Genomic DNA, 25,332 nt, shown 5'->3' with positions numbered 1-25,332 from the left:
CTGACCCAGCCAGACCTGAGACCCTTTCCCCGGATCTTGTTGGCATTTATGTCTTTGCCATTTCACTTGGCACTGACCGTTCCAAGACTATGTGTGCCAGGAGGGAGCATCTGCCCCAATCTGCTCTCTGGGTGTCCTCTCCCAAGAGTCATGAGTGTCTTGTTCTGACCTTGGGTTACTTCTGTGTCTGTCTGATAGGTGACAGCATTGTCGGCACGCAGGAGGTAGCAAATACCTACTTCTATTAGACACCAGAGCAGCTGGCTGCAGTGGCTCACACCTATAATCCCAGCACTTTGCGAGACTGAGGCAGGCAGATTGCTTAAGCCCTGGGGTTTGAGACTAGTCCAGGCAATATGGAGAAACTCCATCTCTACAAAATACAAAAAGTTAGCCAGGTGTGGTGGCACATGCCTGTAGTCCCAGATACTCAGGAGGCTGAGGTGGGAGGATTTTCATCATGATTAATCACCGCTTCTCCTGCCAGCTCCACACTTCCCAGGGAAGAGCTGGCTGTGGCAGGGGGCGGAGCCCTGATGCTCACCCCAGCCACTGGGACTGCCCTGTCCAGGCCTCAGAAGACCATGGGGGTTAGTGGCGAATTCGACCTTATTTGACTTCTCTGAACAGCTCAAACTCTGGTGCGCTCCTTCCCTTGCCTACATAGGAGACTTGATGCAGGGGCAGGGGTGAGAGCCCGGGGCACAGCTGGCCTTCAGGACGGGTCCTTGCTGGGTGTTCCCAGGAGAGATTTCAGCCTCTGTCAGTGCTGTGTTCCACATGGCACTGAAGACCAGTGGGTGATTTGGGGGCTGTGGGAACAGACAGAAGAGGAACAAGCTGGTGTTGTCTTCCTTGAGACTTGTCTTCCCGTTGCCAGTTTAGAGAATAGTAACAGCAGCCACCGATATGAATGTCGTCCTGAGCAGCTTCTGAAGTCTCCCACACGTGTTCACGTTTAATTCTCACAGTAACCTGCGGGCTTTTAAGGGAAGAATGGTCACTGACTCCATTATTCACCAGAGTGGGAACTGAGACTTGAGAGGTTACGTGAGCAGAGGACGGAGTCCAGGGTCCAGGGTCTTCACACCGCGCTCCCTCCCGTTCCGTTTCTCCTCTTGCTTTGGGTTCGGGAAGCCTCCATAGAAGGACGAGGTTTCCCAAATGCCCCATAGGGCGAGATGGAGAGCGTCCCTCACTAGTCAGGCAGCCGGAAGGGAAAAGGCACGTGACTGTACCTCATCCCAGTAAAGCCTGTGGGCGGTGGGGGTGGGTAGGCGAGGTTGAGATCCGTTTTTTGAGGCATGAAATACTGTCTCTTTGAAAAGGAGGTTGTTGTTTTGCAGCTGTTTTTCTTTAACTACCAGAAACACCAGCATTGTTTCAGAAAGCCACAGAATTTCCAAACACAGTGAAAATTCCAAGAGGATGGGGTGTGGGTTTTGGGGGCTGTGGTGGGTGTGGACAGGCTTGGGGAGGGAAGACCGCAGCCTGAGTGGTTCTGATCCCCGTGGGTAATGAATTTCACATGGCTCCACCGTCCTTGGTTTTATCTGCAGGAGGCTGAAGTTTAAGCCTGGGAAAGAAGGGGATCGGGAAGGAGCAGGCCCCAGGGATTAGAGGGGCCGTAAAACCAAACCTGGAGCCAGGACAGCCCCATTTGGTGTGGCTGCTAATGACTGCCTTCCCTCCGCTGCTGTCAGGAGGCACATGGTGTCCATTAAGTTCCAGAGTGACAATTGTATAAATAAGTTTGTTAATGGGAAATTAGGTGTTTTTTCTTCTCCAATCTTAAGAAAATGTGCAGCCTATATCCAAGTTTTTTTGAAATAGTATCAACAGTAACAGCAAATAGGGGAGCTGATGTCACCCACAAAACTTGTGGGGTCGACCCAAAGAAAGACAGGAGTGAACGAGCAAAACTTTGGAAAGATTTTCCTCACATGCTGAAAACACTCAGCAGTATTTCTAACAAGCCTGGTGGTCCCTCAGCCAGAGGTGGCCTTTCTCTGAAGTTTGAAGTGAAAAAACAAAAACAAAAACAAATTCTGCTTCTATTCGTCCTACTTTTTTTTTTTTGAGATGGAGTTTAAAAAGTAGGAAGACTACGCTTGGTGCGGTGGCTCACGCCTGTAATCCCAGTACTTTGGCAAGCTGAGGTAGGCTGATCACGTAACGTCAGGAGTTCGAGACCAGCCTGGCCAGCATGACGAAACCCTGTGTCTACTAAAAATACAAAAACTAGCTGGGCATGGTGGTGGACGCCTGTAATCCCAGCTACTCGGGAGACCGAGGCGGAAGAATCACTTAAACCTGGGAGACAGAGTTTGCAGTGAGTTGCGATCACACCACTTCACTCTAATCTGGGTGACAGAATAGAATCCGTCTCGAAAACAACAACGTGTACTCCAGAGGCTTACACAGTAACTGTAGAAAATGAAACTCTGAAAGAACTAGAAGAAAATATAGGTGACTTTTCATCTAATCAAAATAAAGAAGCCTCATTAAAAAATGACAGCAAGGGAACAAAATCAATAAATGGGACAGAGGTTGAATTACACATTACTTGTACGGGATATTCATAGCAGCACAACAGCGAAACCTTGAAACAACCCAAATGTTGCATATTGAGAGTGGATAGAGTTTTTCACATAAAATGTTCAAAATTTTTAAAAACAATATCCGCAAATTAACAAACTGTGATGGCATACAATCCTATGGCTAAACTTTGCAACATAATATCATATTGAGTGCAAAAAAGTTACTTAATACACAATAGCCTTTTTTAACCCAGTGTTTTAATATGAAAAATTTGAAACATTCAGTAAAGCCGAAAGAATTTCATAGTGAGTTCCTGCATACCCATCACCTTGTTTATCCCATTCACGTTTTGTTATGTTTGCGTTAGTGCATATTTATCCATGATTCCCTCTAATTCAGCAGTCCTCAGCGTGGGGTGATTTTGCCCCCCAGGAATATGTGCAGTGTTTGGAGACAGTTTCAGTTGTGACAGCTGGGATGGGGTACTGTTGACATCTGGTGGGGGTAGAGGCCAGGGACGCTGGTCACAGCCTGCATTCCACACAGCAAGCCCTCACCACAAAGAATCCACTAGCCCCAAATCGCAGCAGTGCTGAAGCTGAGAATCCCTGCTGGAGTCTGTCTATTTTCTGATGCATTTCAAAGAACCTGGATACATTGGCATGCTTCCTCCTAAGTAGTTAAGTATGTGTATCATTAACTAGGTTTCCATATTTATTGACAGATGCTTTACTTTTGGTGTGAACTGTGCGCATGATGAGATGCGGGAGTCTTGAGGGTGGTCAACTGAGTTGTGGCCAGTGCACGCACCTGTGCAGTCCACACCCTGTCAGGACACAGAACCTGCCCCTTGGCTTAGCAAATCCCCTTAACCCCTCCCCAGCCAAGCCTTTCAGCCTCCTTTCCCCAGGAGGCAACTACTATTCTAATTTCTTTCCACCATAGAAAAACATTAGAACAGTGGATCTGATAGTTTTGTGTGTTTTAGAATTGCATGTAAATGAAGGAACAACATATGTACCCTTTTGTCTGAGACTTCTTTCACTCCATAGCACAGCAGTTCTTCTTAAAGCGGTTCTACGGGCCTCTTGGGTTCTCCAACACTCCTTCAAGGGGTCCCGTATGCCACAGCTATTTTCGTTGTAATTCTGATCATTTTTCTCCTTTATTCTGTGCTGACGTTTATGTTGGTGGTGCAAAGGCAGTGGTAGGTAAATTGAGGCAGTAGCACCAAACTGTACCTTTGTCATTGTGTTCTTCACCACCAACTTACAGAAAAAGGAGCCATCATCACTTAAAAATGCCCTGGATGAAGCAGAACAGATGTTAATCTTTTTAAATCTCAGGCCCTGAACATGTGCTTTTAATATTCTGTATGATGGAAAGGAAGGTTCCACTACATGGTGATCTCATGATTGCCTTCCGGAAGGGCAGCTGTGCAGTTATTTGAGTTGCCAGCCAAACTAGCTGCTTTTTTCATGGAACACCATTTTTACCTGGAAGAGCGACGGACCAGCTACAGTTATTCAGGTTTGCGTATGTGCCAATGAACCTGTCACTTCAAGGGAAACAACTCACAGCATTTGTTGCTACTGATAAAACTTGAACTTTCGAGTAGGAATTAGAATTTTTGAAAACTTGTGTTTGTCACTATGGACTTGATAGCTAATGATTTTTCTGATGAAATCGATGGTGATGTTGACATATGATTTAAAAATATATAATGACATGTGTCAACATTTGCAAGATATGCATAACTCAGTGAATAACTATTTTCTAAATGACCTGTGCAGGATATTATATAATCATACCCTGGTAAAAGTTCCATTCCAACTGTGACATAGACCAGTGGATTTCCATGTAGTCGAGCAGAAAAAGTTTACTGATACAGTTTCAGGTTCCACATTGTAATTAACTTTTAAGAAACTATATAGATGAGATACTACTATGTAAAACTATATATAACTTTTAAGAAACTGTATAGATGAGATACTACTATGTAAAAAGAAAAGCTGGAGAGTGATGGCCACAGAATTTGAGGTGGCAGTACCCTTGGATGGGACAGTGCTACATAGCCAGATGTGTACATGGTAAAGGGCCAGTTAAAGCACTGATGTTTCAATCGAGGAGGGAATCCTGGGGGTGCTCTTTGCTATGGAAAACTATTTCTCAGGCTGGGCGCAGTGGCTCACCCCTGTAATCGCCGCACTTTGGGACAAAGGCTTGGATCACCTGAGTTTGGGAGTTCGAGACCGGCCTGACCAACATGGAGAAACCGTGTCTCTACTAAAAATACAAAACTAGCCCGGCGTGGTGGCACATGCCTGTAATTCCACCAGGTACTCGGGAGGCTGAGGCAGGAGAATTGCTTGAACCCGGGAGGTAGAGGTGGCAGTGAGCTGAGATTGCAACACTGCACTCCAGCCTGGGCAACCAGAGTGAAACTCTGTCCCAGAACAAAAAAAGAAAACGATTTCCCATAGCGTTGGTATCTGTGGCTAACAACATGGCCACGGTTGTATTTTCCTGTCCATTCTCTGTGTATCCAAGTTTGCTGAGGCTCCAGATTCCTGCAAAGAGCAGTCTGTGGCCCTCTGCAGGAGGGATAATGGACGAAACATGTGTCGGATGCTTACACTGGCTGTGTGAGAGAAGAGGAATGAGCCTGTGGCCCCTGCCATCTAATGATTCCCACTGGGTGTCGTGACTGCTTTTCTGTGGGGCTACCCTCACCCATCCACATTTCTGGCTTTCCTTCTCGAGGTTCTTCCTCTAGCTTCCAAGTCCTGTGGAGGTGGCTGAAGGCCAGAGAGGACTCATTTGGCTTTGATTAGAGGCATTCCCCCTTCCTCAGTCCATGGGGATGGAAGGGTTTAAGCCTGATTTATTTACCCTTAGCAAAACACAACTAGGTTTTATTATTATTATTATTTTAGGACGTGGGAAAAAAGGCCCATAAAAACAAGAGCATAAAACGGCTTTTACTGAGCAATCCTCACGCTGATTTATTTGTGAGTGAAATCTGAACCATGAGGTCTAGTTTCCCTTAAAACGCACAAGGGGTTCAGGATTAAGGAAACAACTCTTGGCAAATTTATTTTGTATTTCACTGAGCCCATCATGTAAAAAAAAAAAAAAAAAGAGCAATTGTTGAGTGCTTACTGTGTGCAGGAAATCGTGCTGGGTGATTTAGGTCCACGATCTCACTTTGTCCTCACAACGATCCATGCAGCTGGTGGTGTTACCACCAGGGGCAGCAGCAGTGTGAGCTCAGGGCCCTCAGGACCTGCAGGAATTCGCGCACAGTGGGGAAGTTCTGGAAGCCAGGCTTTGTCCACCAGTGACAGCGCTTCCACCTAAAATGCCCTGACAGTGAGGATGTGAACTCGGGGCCTGCGGATCGGCTGGCCGTCTCAGGTTGCAGAGAGCCAACGGTGCGTTGTCGCGTTCCCTGCACGCCAAGCCTCCCCGACCATCGACGCATGAGGTTTCTGCTTTGCCACGTTTGTCTTTGGGCAAGTCAGCCCTCAGTCTGCGTTCCTGTGGAGGGTGCGTCTCTTTGAGTTTGGGAAAGGAAAGGGTATGATGGCAGAATCACGTGCTTCCAGTCATTAGCGTTTCTGGACTTAAGCTTCTCCTGTGCTGTAAGAAAGCCCGGTGGGCTTGCCTTTGCCTAAGTTAAGGCGGCCTACGTCAAACCAGTTTATCTCCACTTTTCTTCGGGCACCTGTGCACATCAGTTCCGCTGCACTGCTTTGTCGGGTAGTATTTTCTGGATTCTTTAAAGACAGGTAGCTGGTTTTGAGTGAACTATAGGGAATGGTGGGCTGTTAACTCTATCCACCCCTAGCACAGGCCAGTTCTATGTGGTTTTTCGGCATTTTTGAGGAGCACCCACCTTTTCAGTACCAGGTGATGTTACTACCCACATCCCGTTGCAGAGAGGCATGTGTGTGTGTCTGGTTGAGCCGAACCATGGGCAGATCAGAAAGGAAGGAAGACTGTCTCTGTTTTGGCTAAAGGCAGGGTTTGCTTACCTGGAAGGTCCGGAAAAAAGGTCCCCTTCCTTCCACAGCCAGAGGATTTCAAGTCTATCATGTTGCTAAAATCAGCAGCATAATAAAACTTCCCATGTGATGTAGCACACCTTGACGGGGAAAGCCAGGGTGACATGAAAACCTGCTGGCACCTCTGCATCTGGGCCTGCAGCTGCGGCCTCCATCCTCTTGTCCGTCACTGGCCTCTCTCGTTTCTTCCCATGTCTCTCCCACGGTCCCAGACGATGGTTGCTGCCATGTGGGTTCCTCACGGGCAGAGCTACTGCCTCTGAGCTCGCTCCCCGCTTTGCTCCAGAGTGTGGAATTTAAAACTTGTAATGACAGGAGAAGGGCAGAACACAGTTAGAATTGTAGATCCACCATTTTTTTTTTTAAAAAAAACAACCCTCTGAGGCTGCGCACGGTGTCTCATGCCTGTAATTCCAGCACTTTGGGAGGCTGAGGTGGGTGGATCACCTGATGGTCGGGAGTTTGAGACTAGCCTGGCCGACATGGTGAAACACTGTTTCTACTAAAAATACAAAAAATTAGCTGGGTGTGGTTGTGGGTTCCTGTAATCCCAGCTACTTAGGAGGCTGAGGCAGGAGAATTGCTTGAACCTGGGAGGTAGAGGTTGCAGTGAGTCGAGATTGTACCACTGCACGCCAGCCTGGACAAGAAGAGTGAAACTCTGTCTCAAAAGAAAAGAAAACAAAAAAAACCTCTGACTATATTCATGGAAACAATGATATAACATTCTTAGACCTGCCTTCAAAAGCCACGTGTATTAATAAGGTCCCATGCATGCCACTTATAACGCAGATTCTGTAGCACATTGGGACACCAGGAAGACTTCCGTTCCTTGCTGTCCCTGTTGCTCCTGCATGTCTGAAGGCCCTCTTCCAGGAGCTTTGAACATTCTCTGCACTTGTGCATTTCCATAACTAATACCACCTTTGTGTCTAGATGTTTGCACAGAAGGGGCATCTCCAGATATCTTCCCATGTGTCCTGAGTTCAGAAACAAGGGGCAGTTTCCCCAGCTGGAAGCAGGACTAGAGAGAAGAGTGACAATATTGATAATGATAAAATACAATTGTTGAATGCTTACTGTGTATAGAAAATATGCTTGGTAGTTTACATCTGTTATCTCACCGAATCTTTGCAATAATCAGAGGAGATATTGTTACCCTCATTTTGCGGCTGAAATTTAGCAAGGTCGCTTCACCCCTGGAGTCTACACCCTAGCAGTGCTGGAGCAGAGGCAGAATCCTAGCTTTGTCTTAGTCCAGAGCCCATTCTCCAATCACTGCATGAGACTATCTCCCAATAGCAAGAGAAAATAAGGTTACCTTCCTGCTAGAGAGATTTATTGTTATGATTATTGTATTTATTTATTTATTTTGAGACAGAGTTTCTTCTGTTGCCCAGGCTGGAGTACAATGGTGCAGTCTTGACTCACTGCAGCCTCCTGGGTTCAAGCGATTCATGTGCCTCAACCTCCCTAGTAGCTGGGACTACAGGTGTGTGCCATCATATCCAGCTAATTTTTGTGTTTTTTTTTTTTTTTTTTTAAAGTAGAGATGCGGTTTTGCCATGTTGGCCAGGCTGGTCTCGAACTTCTGATCTCATGTGATTCACCCACCTCTGTCTCCCAAAGTGCTGGGATTACAGGCGTGAGCCACTGCGCCTGGCTGAATCTGAATTTCTATTATTTTCCAAATTTCTTTATTCATTCTCTTATTGGTGTATATGAAGATGAACAAAGAGAGCAAATAAAACCACTCAGAACCCACACCTACAGTGTAGCTACAGACACGGTGTGCTGCAAGCCTGGAGAAATAAATGTCCCAAACCAGCACAGCCAACTCCCCAGCTCCCACCAAAAACGATGTTACTTACGAAGATTCTGCACTTGAGCAAAGAAGACACTTAGGCCAGGCGCGGTGGCTCACGCCTGTAATCTGAGCACTGTGTGGGAGGCCAAGGTGGACAGATCACAAGGTCAGGAGATGGAGACCATCTTGGCTAACACGGTGAAATCCAGTCTACTAAAAATACAAAAAATTAGCTGCGGTGTGGTGGCACATGCCTGTAGTCCCAGCTACTCTGGAGGCTGAGGCAGGAGAATTGCTTTAACCCGGGAGGCAGAGGTTGGAGTGAGCCAAGATTGCACCACTGCACTCCAGTCTGGGGCACAGGGCGAGACTTTGTCTCAAAAAAAAAAAGAAATAAGACACTTAGGCACCCAAAGGATTTCAGAAAGACCTATTTTTGCTGGACTGAGAAAATCCAATGGATGTTAAGAATGGCCAGAAAATGGCAGCAAACATCCATAAAAATTTGCTATAAAAAGAAAACTGAAAATGAGTGGAAGGAAGGAAATACTCCCCCAAAACAACCACAAAGAAAATGCAAATTCTAACAGCACCTCCAACATGAACTAAATTCTATTGCACAAGCATCCGAGGAAATGAAAGAAAACCTGATATCAGAAATTGGAAAAAATCTCAAACAAACCACTGGAAGACGTAAAGTGAAAGATTATGACGTGCCAGAAAGAAATGGAAGAAAAATACAAAAGCATCGACTCAGACATGAAGACAAGATGACAAGGTGTCCATTAAGGTTCTACTGAAAAAAATCCTAAGGGATATTGAGAAGAGGAACAAACGCATTCAAGACAAACAACATGAGATAAGGAGAGGTGAAGTCAGAGAAAAAGTGATATAAAGCTACGCGAGGAAGATCCAACACTCAAAACTGAAGATAAAGCAGACAGAATAGAACTAACGTTTAAAACTACAATCTAGGCCTGGCGCGGTGGCTCACGCCTGTAATCCCAGCACTTTGGGAGGCCGAGGTGGGCAGATCACCTGAAGTCAGGAGTTTGAGACCAGGCCTGGCCAATGTGGTGAAACCCCACCTCTACTAAAAATACAAAACTGACCCAGGCGTGGTGGCAGGTGCCTGTAGTAACTAACAGCTACTCAGGAGGCTGAGTCAGGAGAATCGCTTGAACCCAGAAGGCAGAGGTTGCGGGGAGCCGAGATTGCGTCACTGCACTCCAGCGAGGCAACAGAGCGAGACTCCTTCTCAAAAAAAAGAAAAGAAAAAAAGAATATGCTAGAGGATTGGCACCATAAAACTGAGAGAGGACTAGGGAAATCTGTCAAAATAACTGGTGATTTGAACAAAAGATGCAAAACTACTTTGAAAGAGGGCTCATATTTCAGAGATTAATTGGACGTATTTATCCGTAAGATCTTTGCCAAGAAATTTTGAACAATGGAGCTAGATTGCAGTGTTTCCACCAAATCCAGAATCTTTGAAGAGATTAGGATATGGCTTTGGCATCTCTAGATGCCAAATTTGTAAAGCAAGAGAGGGGAAAAATTGCAAGTAATGAACGAAGCTTTGAAAAGGCCTGAAGCACTCCAGTTGGGAGTAGATGAAAGAGTTTTCTAAGAAAAGAAGTAGAAATTAGGAATCTGGTAAATTTTATTGAGAAGGCACCCATGTAGCTTTAGGCTTGTAGTTCTTTCAAACATCAGAAATGTTCTATTGTATTAAAGAGATAATACTTCTTAATTACTAGTTCATTATTTTTGTTGTAAGCTGTTTACCTCCTTTAGTTCCTAACCTAGAAATGGTAGCAATCCATGCCTCATGTGCTTTCGTTCCCTTCTTCAGAGTCGTGTTGCCCATCAGTATGTGATCTGTCAGGGTCCTCTTTTGCACTGCGCCCTGGTGAAGCCTTAGAATTCTACATAGCACACAAAGCAGCCATCACTGCTCTGCATTTCTTGTGAGCTGAAATATATTTGTGATCCCTGCCCTAAGTGTAGGGTCTGTGGCCTGATTACTTGGCGTCTTCATCTCACTGGTGGAAACTTAACGGGATTACAGACACACTTTCTCAGTAAGCGTTTACTAGTCACTGAGTAAATGACAAACACTACATGGGGCACTGGGCACAATGAAGTGATTAGGACGCGTTCCCATCCTCCAAGAGGTTCACAGAGCCCAGAAGGAAATGAATGATTCTGTAGAAATTGCCTTGTGAATGTGTTACTTCTCTTTTTTTTTGAGACGGAGTCTCGTTCTGTCACTGAGGCTGGAGTGCAATGGCGTGATCTCAGCTCACTGCAAACTCCACCTCCCGGGTTTAAGCGATTCTCCTGCCTCAGCCTCCCAAGTAGCTGGGATTACAGGCACGTGCCACCATGCCCAGCTAATTTTTTGTAGTTTTAGTAGAGACGGGGTTTCACCATGTTAGCCAGGATGGCCTCAATCTCTTGGCCTCATGATTTGTCTGCCTCAGCCTCCCAAAGTGCTGGGGTTATAGGCATGAGCCACTGTGCCCGGCCCTAACTTATGTTCTGTTGAACATTGCAGTGATGAAGAAATATTCTACTTTGTAGAAAAATCATGGAATCACATAGCCCTCAAGTTTCAGGCATGGCAGAACTTTATGCACAATTGCTTATGTAAAGCGATTCTCTCTGTCCTCAGCCTTAGTACCTTCTATTCAAAGTGCGCCTTGAGCACACCTGAGGAAAGACATTACCTGGGTGCTTGCTAGAAAATGCAAAATTCCAGTTCCATACTAGATCTACTGAAACAGAATTCTCACTGTAGGAAGAAACCCAGGTGACTTGTCTGTATATTACAGTCTGAAAAGCACTGCGGACTCTAGAGTGTCCAGCTAGAACAAGATCTATTTGTCACCTGCCACTTTTCTCTCTCCCTCCCCACACGGAAAAAAAAAACCTCTCAACCAACCACAGACACACATTCCACGTGTCTTACTCTGTGCCGTAATTTTCTTGTTTGTAAAATAGAGACACTATGATAACCCAGCGACACTGTTAGTACCTGTCCCGTCTGATGAGTATTAATAGTACCTGACTGGGTGAGCATTGACTGAGATCAGGTGTCTGTGGTGTTCATACGGTGCTTGGCTTCATAAATAAATGTTATTTTGTGGTTGATATACATGATACTAGTTTAATGGAAAATTGGGACTTAGCATTTTGTGCTGGGCGCAGTGGCTCACGCCTGTAATCCTAGCACTTTGGGAGGCTGAGGCAGGTGGATCACCTGAGGTCAGGAGTTTGAGACTCCAGCCTGGCCAGCATGGCGAAACCCTATCTCTACTAAAAATACAAAAAACTAGCTAGACGTGGTGGTGGCTACCTGTAATCCCAGCTACTTGGGAGGCTGAGGCAGGAGAATTGCTTGAGCCTGGGAAGTGGAGGTTGCAGTGAGCTGAGCTCACACCATTGCACTCCAGCCTGGACTTCAGAGCAACACTCCCTCTTAAAAAAAAAGAAAAAAGAAATAGCATTTCACTACCCTATCCTGTTCTCAGTGGAGGAAATTCTGAACCTTCTAGTTGTTGGACACTTGTCTGATACTTTTAAGTAAATACCCAATAATATGGTATCTAATGCACCCCTGCCGGCCTGGGTGGTACCCACACTTGTACCTTGCACTCACACATGTCACACACCTGTGGGGTTTGGAGGGCTCGGCCCCAGATGAGCGTGGGTGCTGTGCTTGCCTTGGTGAGCACTCCACGGAGCTGGGTCTCCCAGGTCTCAGTGCCCCATGGCTGCCCCTCCTGTTTCTGCCTGCCAGGAGGGATAGCAACAGGACTGGGGCAGGAGAACTCTGAGCATGGTGAGCTGGCGAGACAGCAGCGTTTCCTGGGTTACGCATGGGAAGGTCTGGGTTGGAGACAGGCCAGCAATTTGGCCTCTTTACTTGGGGTGCTCCAGTCTGCAGGCGGGAAGGTCTTCCAGGGGGCTTTCAAAGAGGGGAAGCAAGGAGAAAGGGTACTGATGTACTCAGCTGTGAATTTCCTCGGTTTGACTGAAAGCCTTGGACTTGCATGAGCTCAGCGGGGGGCTCCTTTTCCAGGCCCGGCAACACCAGCCTGCGATTAAGTGTTTCTAAGAGAATAAAAACCCCTTGTGTTAAAAGGACCTGCCCTCCACCAGCAACCGTGGGCCCATTAATGGATCTGCAGGACACTGGGTGGCGAACAGGCTGGCTCTGCAGGAGGTCATTCTGGCCTCCCGCCCCCTTGGTCTTTCAGAAGGCCCAGTCTGTGGGAGAGATCTGCTTCCCCACCCTCCTGCCTGGTGCCACTGTCCCTTGGGCCTCCCTCCTCCTCTCACTTCCTTGTGGAGGGGCTCCGCTTACCTTTCTTTGCAGAGTAGATGTGTTCAGGAAAATATTTGACTATGTTAGATTTTTATAAATTAGGCCATTACTCTCTTGCTGTGTTTTACATTAAAGGCCATGGTCAATTAAAGGTAGGTGTCCTTTGTCATTCAAAGTGGAAATTTATGTCAGTTCAATGGTATTTGCTTTCTACTTTCTGTTAAGAAATATGGGTTGGGGCCAGGTGCAATGGCTCAAGCCTGTAATCCCAGCACTTTGGGAGGCTGAGGCGGGTGGATCACGAGGTCAAGAGATCAAGACCATCCTGGTTAACATGGCGAAACCCCGTCTCTACTAAAAATACAAAAAATTAGCTGGGCACTGTGGCGCGTGCCTGTAATCCCGGCTACTCGGGAGGCTGAGGCAGGAGAATTGCCTGAACCCAGGAGGTGGAGGTTGCGGTGAGCTGAGATCACGCCATTGCACTCCAGCCTGGGTAACAAGAGCGAAACTCCGTCTCAAAAAAAAAAAAAAGAATGCTTATTGCCTTCCCAAAACACCACTGCCACTGTCAGGTGCTTATATATGCTACATCACTAGTTCAGTAGTGTAGTGTTTTCTTTTTTTTTTTTTTTTTATTGGAACAGAATCTCTCTCTGTTGCCCAAGCTGGAGTGCAATGACGCGATCTCAGCTCACTGCAGCCTCCACCTCCCGGATTCAAGCAATTCTCCTGCCTCAGCCTCCTGAGTAGCTGGGATTACAGGTTCACGCCACCACACCCAGCTAATTTTTGAGTTTTTAGTAGAGACGGGGTTTCACCATGTTGGCCAGGATGGTCTTGAACTCCTGACCTCGTGATCTGCCTGCTTCAGCCTCCCTAAGTGCTGGGATTATAGGCGTGAGCCACTGCACCCAGCTGGTATATTGTATTTTTTTGGAGCAAATTTTGTAATGCGTGTGACTGGACTTTTCCTTGTCCTTTCCTACTTTTGGTAAGAATGTCTAAACCTGGAAACACTGGAGCGTAGAAATAGAAGTATACGGTGCCGAGTCTGAGAACTCCAATGCTAGGGGAAAGGAATACGGGGTGTGCTTGGCTGTGAGCCCCGTGGGGGCTGGGATCTGCTCACTGCTGGATCTCCAGGGCGGAATAGCATGTGTGGCAGGTGGTAGGTGCTTAATAAGCATGTATTGCTGGAATAAATGAACGAGACCACATGGCTCAACACCTTCATTTTGCAGCTGGAAACGTAAGGCACAGAGAAGTGAAGTGACTTGTCGAAAATGACTGAAGGTGGATCTGGGCTGGAATCTCTGGTCACTGTGATCACAAATGCTTCTAAGGTTCACAAAACAGCAGAATTCCTCTGCAATGAAGACTGTGGCATCTTTTCTTTTCTTTCTTTTTTTTTTTTTTTTTTGAGACGGAGTCTCGCTCTGTGGCCCAGGCTGGACTGCAGTGGCACAATCTTGGCTCACTGCCACCTCTGCCTCCCGGGTCCCGGTTCAAGAAATTCTCCTGCCTCAGCCTCCCAAGTAGCTGGGATTACAGGCATGTGCCACCATGCCCAACTAACTTTTCTATTTTTAGTAGAGATGGAGTTTCACCATGTTGGCCAGGCTGATCTTGAACTTCTGACCTCGCCATCCGCCTGCCTTGGCCTCCCAAAGTGCTGGGATTACAGGTGTGAGCCACTGCGCCTGGCTGTCTGTGGCATCTTAAGCCACAGCTTCCTCCCTCCTCTGCTCTCTCTTTCTCTTTCTCCTTCCCTTCTTTCTTCCTCCTGTTCCTGCCCATTGCCCCGATGGTGTGTCCTTTGCCAAATGAGGGCTAGACAGATGTAACCTACAGCTCTGTCTCATATCATGCACCTCTAAAGGCCATCTTTAGACTCCAGCTTTGAGCAGATGTGAATGCTCAGCCTCGCTTCTCTCTGGACGTTTGGCATAGTCTTATTTCGCAGTTAGTAGTCTGCCCTTTTGCCACCCATTTCAAGGCCCTGTTGGCTTCTGGAAGCATCAGGATGGAGTTTTTGTAGCAGGGGAACGTGTTCCTCCAGCACCCAGGAAGCCTTGGGTGGGTGATGGTGCCTGTGATCACCCAGCATGCTGAGGCCTGCTTCCCTGGCCGAGCACAACTGAACCCTGGCGGATGGTGATGCTGCCGCTGGGGCCCCGGGGCCTATGGGCATCGTGGCAAAAAAGCCTCTATGGGACTTCCCAGTTGACTACCTGAAGCTTTTTGGAAACAAACACATTTCCTTCCATTCTTGGCTGGCAACACCGTCTTTTGTTTGGATTAATCCAGGGAATCCGCAAATTTCTGTGTAAATAAGAATATCGTAGCTGAGTGCAGCGGCCCACACCTGTAATCCCAGCACTTTGGGAGGCCGAGTGCGAAGGTTGCTTGAGCTTGGGAGTTCAAAGCCAGCCTGGGCAACATAGTGAGACTTCATCTCTACTAAATAAATAAATAAAAATTAACCAGGCACGGCAACGTGTGTCTGTAGTCCCAGCTACTTGGGAGGCTGAGGTGGGAGGATTGCTCGAGCCCAGGAGGTTGAGGCTGTGGTGAGCCATGATTGCTTGCACTACTGCACTCCAGCCTGGACAACAGAGCAAGACCCTGTCTTAAAAAAAAAGAATATTGTTATTTGGCCAGGAATGGTGGTCACACCTGTAATCCCAGCATTTTGGGAGGCCACGGCAGGCCGATCACCTGAGATCAGGAGTTCAAGACCAGACTGACCAACATGGTAAGACCCGTCTCTACTAAAAAAAATTACAAAAATTGGCTGGCCATGGTGGCGGGCACCTGTAATCCCAACTACTACATGCTGAGGCACTAGAATCACTTGTACCTGGGAGGCAGAGGTTGCAGTGAGCCTAGGTTGCACCACTGCACTCCAGCCTGGGTGACAGAGTGAAACTCTGTCTTAAAAAAAAAAAAAGAATATTGTTATTTGAGAATCTCAGAACTGGTTTTTTAAACATAGGAGAGTCAGGTAGAGTAGTGCCCCTCACGCTGTCTGTGATGAAGGACCAGTTTTAACATCTCCATCAGACAGAAAACATGAATAGAAAAATGGAAAAAACCCCAAACCCAAAAGACATTAAAAAGTCCTGAATCTTTTTATTATTAAGAACAATTGGGCTGGCTATGGTCAGGAGTTCAAGACCAGCCTGTCCAGCATGGTGAAACCCCATCTCCACAAAAATACCAAAAAAAAAAAAAAAAAAAAAAAAAGCCAGACACGATTGTGGAGGCAGGAGAATCTCTTGAACCCAGGAGGCAGAGGTTGCAGTGAGTCGAGATCATACCATTGCACTCCAGCCTGGCTGACAGAGTGAGATTCTGTCAAGAAAGAAAGAAGGAGAGAAAGAAAGAAAGAGGAGGGAGGAAGGAAGTAAGGAAGGAAGGAAGGAAGGTAGGTTGGAAGGTTTGCAGAGTAAGTTTGTGTGGCTTTCTGGATGAACTGTGGGTGGATTTAAGACTTACAGCCAAATAAACATCTTAAAAATACAGCCTTGGAATTTTTGCCTCTTCAAATGTCATTCTTGAAAAGAACCCCTTCCATAAAGTTCCACTTTTTAGGTGTTAGCCCAGGTTCCTTAGATGCCACCTGAGCCAAGGCTCTGCTCTTCCGAATCATGGGTCTGTGTGGGGATGACGGAAGCTGTTGTCTTCATCATCCTCATCTTCAACGGCATCGACAGCAAGGGGACTGTGTAGCTGGTGTGCATACAGAGGGACCACCACCTGTTAAACACTGAGGCACAGCCACACGTGTGGGTCAAGAGCTGCGGCTCACTCTGTGCCCCAATCTCCCCATGACCTAGGCCCTGCCTCTAGGCTCTCTGGGACCCCACAAATCAGCAATGAAAGGTTGACACCTGGTCCCAAAGTGGGTCTCCAGGACTCTGCTCAGGATTCTGGCTGGTTTATATTCTGGTAGGGAGACAGACAGACGCCCACACGCCCACTCCCATAGTCATTGAGGAATCCATTCTGACTGATGCCCATGACACAAAGTTGTTATATGTTGTGAATTTCAAGTTATCCTCAGACAAAAATTTGGGCCCTTTTCTATGGTTAGAAGACGAAGGAATTCCAGCGTATGCAGAGCTGTGTGCTGGGTTCTTTGGACACATTGTAATCTATACAGAAGGGCCCTGAAAGGCTTGCTTGTAAGCGCAGAACACATACACATGTACACACCCATACACACACACACACACACACTTTAAAAAGCAGCGTGTCACCACATTGACACTGCTGTAGACTCTAAGTGCGGAGGGGACAGAGAGTAAAGATGCAGGCAGACTGTTCAGAGTGTGAATCCCTTTTTTTTCCTGGTTCTCAACAGTGCCTGCCACTGTGGCTGCCTAGGATTTTTTTTTTAATTCTTAAAATTTTGGCCGGGCGTGGTGGCTTGTGCCTGTAATCCCAGAACTTTGGGAGGCTGAGGCGGTTGGATTACTTGCAGTCAGGAGTTCGAGACCAGCCTAACACGGTGAAACCCTGTCTCTACTTAAAAAAAAAAAAAAAGGCCAGGCACGGGGGCTCAAGCCTGTAATCCCAGCACTTTGGGAGGCCGAGGCAGGTGGATCACGAGTTCAAGAGATCGAGACCATCCTGGTCAACATGGTGAAACCCCGTCTCTACTAGAGATACAAAAAAAAAAAAAAAAAATTAGCTGGGCATGGTGGCGCGTGCCTGTAATCCCAGCTACTCAGGAGGCTGAGGCAGGAGAATTGCCTGAACCCAGGAGGTGGAGGTTGCGGTGAGCCGAGATCGCGCCATTGCACTCTAGCCTGGGTAACACGAGCGAAACTCCCATCTCAAAAAAAAAAAAAAAAAAAAAGAGTTGGACATGCTGTTGCCTGCCTGTAATCCCAGCTACTCAAGAGGCTGAGGCAGGAGAATCGCTTGAACCTGGGTGGGGGAGGTGGCAATGAGCCGAGATTGCATCAGTGCACTCCACCCTGGGTAACAGAGTGAGATCGAGTCTCAAAAAAAAAAAATTAAAATTTGAGTTGCTTGGAGAAATAGAAAGTCGGTGAATGTTTGAGGCACGACGTGCTAACGAAAAGAAGAGGCCGACATTCTGCCTGAGAAGCAGGGCACGGGTGGCAGCTCTGGGCTGTCACTGGAGCAGGCTTGTTCATGGGAGTAAGAGGGAGCAGGCCTGAGGCGTGTAGAGAGGGACTTGCAGGGTCCTGAAGGCTGGAGACTAGATTTTGGGTTTCATATGAAAATCACTGAGAATGACATGTTGCCGGGTACGGTGGTTCACGCCTGTAATCCCAGCACTTTGGGAGGCCAAGGCGCATGGATCACAAGGTCAAGAGATGGAGACCATCCTGGCCCACATAGTAAAACCCCGGCTCTACTAAAAATACAAAAATTAGCCTGGCATGGTGGTGCGCCTGAAGTTCCAGCTACTCGAGAGGCTGAGGCAAGAGAATCACTTGAATCCGGGAGGTGGAAGTTGCAGTGTCCCGAGATTGCACTACTGCACTCCAGCTGGCGACAGAGCGAGACTGTGTCTCAAAAAAAAAGTGACATGTTGAAGAAATATCAGCCATCTCTCAAACTGAAAAGCGACTTTCCCCAGAGCAGTTAAGTCATCTGTTTGGAGAAGCGAGGACAGAGAGAGGAACCTCTTTGCCTCAACCATTATTTAACTGTGACATTCTGCAGAAATCCTGGCCGTTTTTTTCTTTGGCTCTATGTACCGTTCTGAACTTCTCTGCAGGGAAATCTGGCAGCAGATGCCCTCAGCTCACTAGAGCCCACGTTAGCCCTGGTTCCAGTCCTCAGTCTCACTGGGTGATAAGGGAAAATAAGGGGAAAAACCTCTATTAGTCACGCCACCAGCAGCGGCAGCACTGCCAAGCACATTCAAATGGCTTCATTATGTTCCACAGCCTGGGTGCGTCTGAGGTTTACAGCTAAGATACATTGCTTTTTTCTCCTCCCTGTGATAAAAATGCTGGTAGTATACCTTTATACCCCAAATAACTGAGCACATGGGAAAAGACTGTGGCCTAGTTGGGACCTTCAGCAGTATTAGCCGGGATTCTTTCTTGGCAGCGGAGGGCTTTTGCAGGGAGCTGCCCTCAGAGGTCTGAGAGCCAGCACTCGGCAGGAATCACTGAGGGCCCCTGGCACTCTTCCGTCTGCCTGGGAGAAGGCACGCTTACCTTCTAGACTTCTCAGATGCCTCCAGATTTGCATTCTGCTTCCATAACTGTCCTCAGACAGCGTGTCCTGTATGAAGATACGTAGGTTCGGCTGGACGCTGAACTCTGGCTATTTCCTGAACTTGGGAACAATACTCACCAAATCCACTAATTATTAATCATGGTCACAGACGCTCTCTTGCTTTTGCATGCTCTGCCGTGATGAAAGTTTTTGCTGCCAGGAACTAAACCGTAATGAGCTTGAAATGCTCATGTGCTCTTCACAGCAGGGATCTAGGCTCAGATAACACTTTGTTGCTTTTATGGTTAAACCTCCTCATAAAATCTCTATTTGAGCTAACATGATTATCCACCACAGTAGTTTAAAGTAACTTGATTTGAGCTTTTCTTCTTTTCCATTTATTTGCCAATATCTCTGACATATATATTCTCCTATGGAAATAGACACTAAATGATAGATCAGGGAAATCAAGGGTCAATCAGTCTGTACCTCCAGGTGGAAACCGTCACTGGGACATGAATACACTCATATGTTCTATTGTCTTGTTTATTGAAGAAGCCTTCATGGAGATTTTATATCTCTGGAGAAACTCCTGAAGATTACCTTTTAAAGAGAGGTTTGAAATAAGAACAAAGTGATTTCGCTTTAGCTGAGTAAGGCAGGGGGCAGGGGAGGCAGTGTCAGAGGAGGGAATATGGCAGCTTGTCTATAACACAGGTGGAGTTTTAATGGCCAAACAGAATTCCTGCTTCACAGCAATGACATGTTGGCTTCCTGGTTTGTGCAAATTATCATTATAATTAAATTACATATAATTTATTTACATTATTATCTATAATATATAATTATAATTTAATATAATTTTTTTGAGACAGAGTCTTGTCTTATTGCTCAGGCTGGAGTGCAGTGGTGCGATCTTGGCTCACTGCAACCTCTACTTCCTGGGTTCAAGCCATTTTCCTGCCTCAGCCTCTGTAGTAGCTGGGACCTCAGGTGCCCACCACCGTGCCTGGCTCATTTTTGTGTTTTTAGTAGAGACAGGGTTTCGCCATGATGTCCAGGCTGGTCTTGAACTCCTGAGCTACAGTGATCCACCTGTGTTGACCTCCCAGAGTGCTGGGATTACAGGCGTGAGTCACCGTGCCTGGCTAGTGCAATTTATTTTGGGTACTGAATGTGCAGAACTGATCTGGGAATGATTGCTTTGCTTTGGAGTTTGTACAGGACAAGTTAGAATAATAACATTTGATCTGAAGGCAACCTTATCTAGAATATCAATAATCTGTTATATCATGAGACAGAAGAAATCCTGTTTTCCCACTTAATATCTGTGTTAAAAAATTATCCTTATCTTTCAAATTTTAAAAATAATGAAACATATTTGAAAAACTTAAATTTATAGGAAATAATTTCACATGACCCATGTTGCTTTCTGCATATTTAGTATGTTGACATATTTGCTTCAGGTATGTTTTGTTTTGTTTTTGAGGTGGAGTCTTGCTCTGTCGCCAGGCTGGAGTGTAAGTGGTGCATTCTTGGCTCACTGCAACCTCTGCTTCCTGGGTTCAAGCGATTCTCTTGCCTCAGCCTCCAGAGTGTCTGGGATTACAGGCACGAACCACTACATGACACACTTAGCTAATTTTTGTATTTGTAGTAGAGACAGAGTTTTACTATGTTGGCCAGGATGATATCGATCTCTTGACCTTGTGGTCCGCCTCAGCCTCCCAAAGTGCTGGGATTACAGGTGTGAGCCACCGCGCCAGGCATCAGATGTGTTTTTTTTAATGTAAGGGGAACATTATCATCAAGGCTTCTTCTTTCCATCCCACTGCACTTTCTTTTTCCTTAGAGATAACCGAAATTAGCCTCATATGAACTTTTATGAGTACCTACGTATCTTTGTAGATAATGGTATTATGTAATAGCAAAATACAGTACTGTATATTTTGCATGTCTGAAAATTCCTCATTATGGTAATATGCTCCACGTATCAATTGAGAACTTGACAGTTTCAAGATTTATCTACCCATTTGGTTTATGTGAACTGTTGTATAACTTTCTAGTGAGTGAGTATGCCACGGTTTACTTTGCTTCTGTTCTGTTGATGGACACTGAGGTTGCCTCCAGTGTTGCACTGTTACAAGCAGCGCGGTAATGAACTCGTGCAAATAACTCCTCACGCCTGCCTCGCTGATGTAGTGCGCTGGTTCGCAGGATGCACACGTCGTCTTCAGCTTATCTAGAGGTGGCCAGTTTGTTCTCCAAAGTGGATTCCCTACAAATGTCACTACCATTCTGTGTGTTCAGAGTCTAAAATCCTGCCATCCTCAGGTGAGGATAAAAGGATATTTTTTTGTTTTGAGATGGATCATCTTTTCATAGTTTTTTTTTTTTTTTTTTGAGACAGAGTTTTGCTCTTGTTGCCCAGGCTGGAGTGCAATGGCGCAATCTCGGGTCACCACAACCTCCACGTCCCTGGTTTAAGTATTTCTCCTGCCTCAGCCTCCTGAGTAGCTGGCATTACAGGCATACGCCACCACACCCAGCTAATTTTGTACTTTTAGTAGACACAGGGTATTACCATGTTGGTTGGTCAGGCTGGTCTTGAACTCCTGACCTCAGGTGATCCACCTGCCTTGGCCTCCCAAAGTGCTGGGATTACAGGCGTGAGTCACTGCGCCCAGCCATCTTTTCTTAGTTTTATTGACCACGGGATTTTTCCCTTTTAAGAATTGCCTATTCATTTTCTTTGCCTATTTTTTTCTCATTGTATTACTTGTCTTTTTCATGTCCATTATTGTAATTGAATTTTAGGATGTTTGAATGCACATCTTTTGTTAGTGTGTCGGGGGTTCCCAAGACCACTTCTAGGCTCAGTGACTCACTAGGAGGCTCAAGAGGCTCAGCCTATAGTCCTACTACAGCAAATATTTATTACAGTAAAAAGATACAAAGCAAAATTAGCTAGGGGAAAAGGTACAGAGGGTGGAGTCCAGAGGCAACCATGTGCGAGCTTCCAAGAGTCTTCTGCAGTTACACAGGATGCACTTCATTTCCCCAGCACCACATTATGACAACAGGTGTGAAGTGTTGCCACCAGGAAAGCTCGTTAGAGACTTAGGGACCAAGGTGTTTCTTGGGGGCTGCTCATGTAGGCAGCCTCTGCCTCACCTGTACTGAAATTCCAGATTCTCAGAAGGAAAGCAGGTGTTCAGCATAAACCACACTAGTTGTACAAATCGTTTAGGTACAGCGATTCACTCTTACCAGTTCTGGGAATGGTGGGAACCCTCCTGAAATCTAATTCTCACATGCCAGCCAAGAGTCAACCTGGCAGGCAAGGCAGGTCTTCTAACTTTCCAATTTTATTTTATTTATTTATTTTTGAGACAGAGTCTCATTCTGTCATCCAGGCTAGAGTATAGTGGTGCCATCTTGGCTCACTGCAACCTCCACCTCCCAGGTTCAAGCGATTCTCCTGCCTCAGCCTCCAGAGTAGCTGGGATTACAGGCATGTGCCACCACACTCAGCTGTTTTTTTTTGTATTTTTAGTAGAGACGCAGTTTCACCATGTTGGTCAGGCTGGTCTCGAATGTCTGACCTCATGATCCACCCTTCTCAGCCTCCCAAAGTGCTGGGGTTTCAGGGGTGAGCCACCATGCCCGGCCCCTAACTTTCTCATTTTAACTTTTCTCTGCAGTTATGTTCAGTTCAAATATCTTTCCCTAGTCTGCGTGTATGTTGTCGTTTGCTCGCCCAGCAGTAATACCTATTTTTCTGCAGTGCTTTATAACTTTAATATCATGCAAAAAAATCCTTGCCTACCTCGTTCATAAACGTAGCTCCTTACATCTTTCTCTAATAATTTTAACACATTGCTTTTTGTATTTAAGACCGTAGCCTGATTGGAGGTTATTTTTGTGACTGGGAAAAGATATGAATCTCCGTTTTTATTTTTAGCGTAGAAGTAGCCAGTTGTTTCTGCATTGTTTATTGAAGGTCTGTCGAATCCTCGCTGACGTGCGGCGCTTCCTCTGGCATACCAAGTTCTCCTGTTTGTGTTATCTGTCTCTGAACTAAATTCCACAACGTTTGACTCACTTTATAAATCTTAATATCTAATAGCATAAATTGTCCCCGGCCTTATCTTATTATTCTTGGCTCTTATGACTAGCTTGTCGAGTTCTGCCCAAAAAATACATATATGGTTAATATATATTAAAATTAATATATATATTAATATTTGGTTGGAATTGCCTGGATTTTTAGATTAATATAAGGATAATTTACATCTTTATTTTTTCTTTTCTTTTTTTTTGACACGAAGTCTCACTCTGTGGCTCAGGCTGGAGTGCGGTGGCGTGATCTTGGCTCACCACAACCTCCGCCTCCTGGTTCAAGCGATTCTCCTGCCTCAGCCTCCTGAGCACCTGAGGTAGGCGGCTCACTTGAGCCCAGGAGTTTGAGACCAATCTGGGCCACACAGTTAAAACCCATGACTACTAAAAATACAAAAAATTGGCTGGGTGTGGTGGTGTGAGTCTGTAGACCCAGCTACTCAGGAGGCTGAGGTGAGAGAATCACCTGAGCCCAGGAGTTTGAGGCTACAATGAGCCAAGATTGTACCTTTGCACTCCAGACTGGGCCACGGGAGTGAGACCTTGTCTCAAAAAAAAAAAAAAAGAAAGGAAAGAAAATTGGTCTTCCCATAAATGAACATATTCTAGTTCTTCATTCGGTTTTCTTTATTGCCTTTCGGTAAATGTTTACATTCTCCATAAATGCATTAACATATTTTGTTGGAATTCTTTTTAGGTACTTTAGGGCTATTTTCGTTCCTATAAATGGATTGTTCTTTTTAAAACTTATATTTTCTGATTGATTGCTGTTGACCTGTATGGGTTTTTACTATTAATAAGATATATAACAAACCAAACTCTTTTATTAAGTCTAATACCTTGTGGATCCTCTTGACAATCTAATTCCATGTAGATTATCATATTATCTGCAATTATGACTTTCTGTCTCTTTCTTTTCAATTCTAATTCCTCTTACTGATTTTTCTTGTCATGCTCTTCTAGCTAGGGTCTCTAGTACCATGTTGAATAGAAGTAATGATGGTGGGAATCTTTGTCAGTTCTAGGTTTTGTAAGAGACTGCTTCTGTCATTTAGCCATCAAGGATGATGTTTGCGGGATGATGTGGGTACATATCCTTTATCAAGGTCAGGGCGTTTTTGTCCCAGTTGGCTAGTGTTTTTTAAATTTCATGAATCAGAATTGAATTTTATGAAATGTTTTCTCTACATCCATTGAGGTGATAATTTTTTTCTTAATATGTTGATGTAGGAGTTACATTAAGAGATTTTTCAAATGTTAAATGATTCTTATATTATTTGCATCAAAGATGCTTCAGTCATTATTATTATTTAAAAATATATTGCTGGATTCGACTTGCTGACATTTCATTTGGAAGTATCACATCTGTGTTGGCAAGCAGTGAATGTGGCTTATAATTTCTTTTCATGTACTCTCTTTATCTAGTTTGGTCTCAGAGTTACATTAGCTTCGGCAATGTAAGTTGGGGTATGTTTCCTCTTTTTCTGCTCTCTGAAGAGTTTACATAAGATTGGATTGATACAGTTTGGTAGGATTTGCCTCTAAAGGCATTTGGACATGGGGGTGATTCATGTGTCAATTTTTAACTACTAAGTTAATTTTTAAAAATGGTAATAGGACTTTTCAGTTTTTCTCTTTATAAATTATGCAGAATAAAAGAGTTTTCCGATTTTACTATATAGAGACTTTTAAGTCTTGCTTTTTTCCTTGAACATTATGGGCCTTTTCTGCATCATGCAATATTTACTGAGATGTCCTTTAAAGCACTTACTTAGCAGTGGTTTTCCTTCCTTTTCTTTGAGATGGAGTCTCACTCAGTCACCAGGCTGGAGTGCAATGGCACGATCTTGGCTCTCTGCAACCTCTGACTCCCAGGCTCAAGCGATTCTCCTGCCTCAGCCTCCCGAGTAGCTGGAATTACAGGCATGCATCACCACGCCCAGCTAATTTTTTGTGTTTTTAGTAGAGACGGGGTTTCACCATGTTGCCCAGGATGGTTTCAATCTCCTGACCTCGTGATCTGCCTTTCTCTGCCTTCCAAAGTGCTGGGATTACAGGTGTGAGCCACCATGCCCGGCCTCTAGCAGTTTTTTTTTTCCTATGAACTTTATTTCTAGAATGTCATCAGGTTGCATATGTACCTTGGATAGGGTGGCATAATTAGCAGTGCTAGGCAGAGGGTGGACACAGAGTGACTTCTGCCGGCCAGTGTACCCGGAACTACTCAGGCGTTGTAGCTTTCCAGAGCAAAA

General features: G+C 45.5%; 1 protein-coding gene across 8 annotated transcripts in view; it reads left to right on the top strand.

The window, feature by feature from the left end:
• KIF26B (kinesin family member 26B) overlaps window positions 1–25,332 on the top strand; it is a 636,506-nt gene that overhangs the window by 132,082 nt on the left and 479,092 nt on the right. For 4 of the 8 annotated variants that reach the window (XM_078357170.1, XM_035280615.3, XM_035280617.3 and 1 more), the window contains one exon: window positions 1–25,332. This exon is cut by the window's left edge; it is cut by the window's right edge. The exons of the other annotated variants lie outside the window; for them this stretch is intronic. The gene's annotated coding sequence lies outside the window, so the exon portion shown is untranslated. 8 annotated transcript variants of the gene reach the window in all.

Source organism: Callithrix jacchus, chromosome 19, assembly GCF_049354715.1.
Source record: "Callithrix jacchus isolate 240 chromosome 19, calJac240_pri, whole genome shotgun sequence".
NCBI lineage: Eukaryota > Metazoa > Chordata > Mammalia > Primates > Cebidae > Callithrix > Callithrix jacchus.
This window is presented reverse-complemented; position numbering and strand designations above follow the sequence as displayed.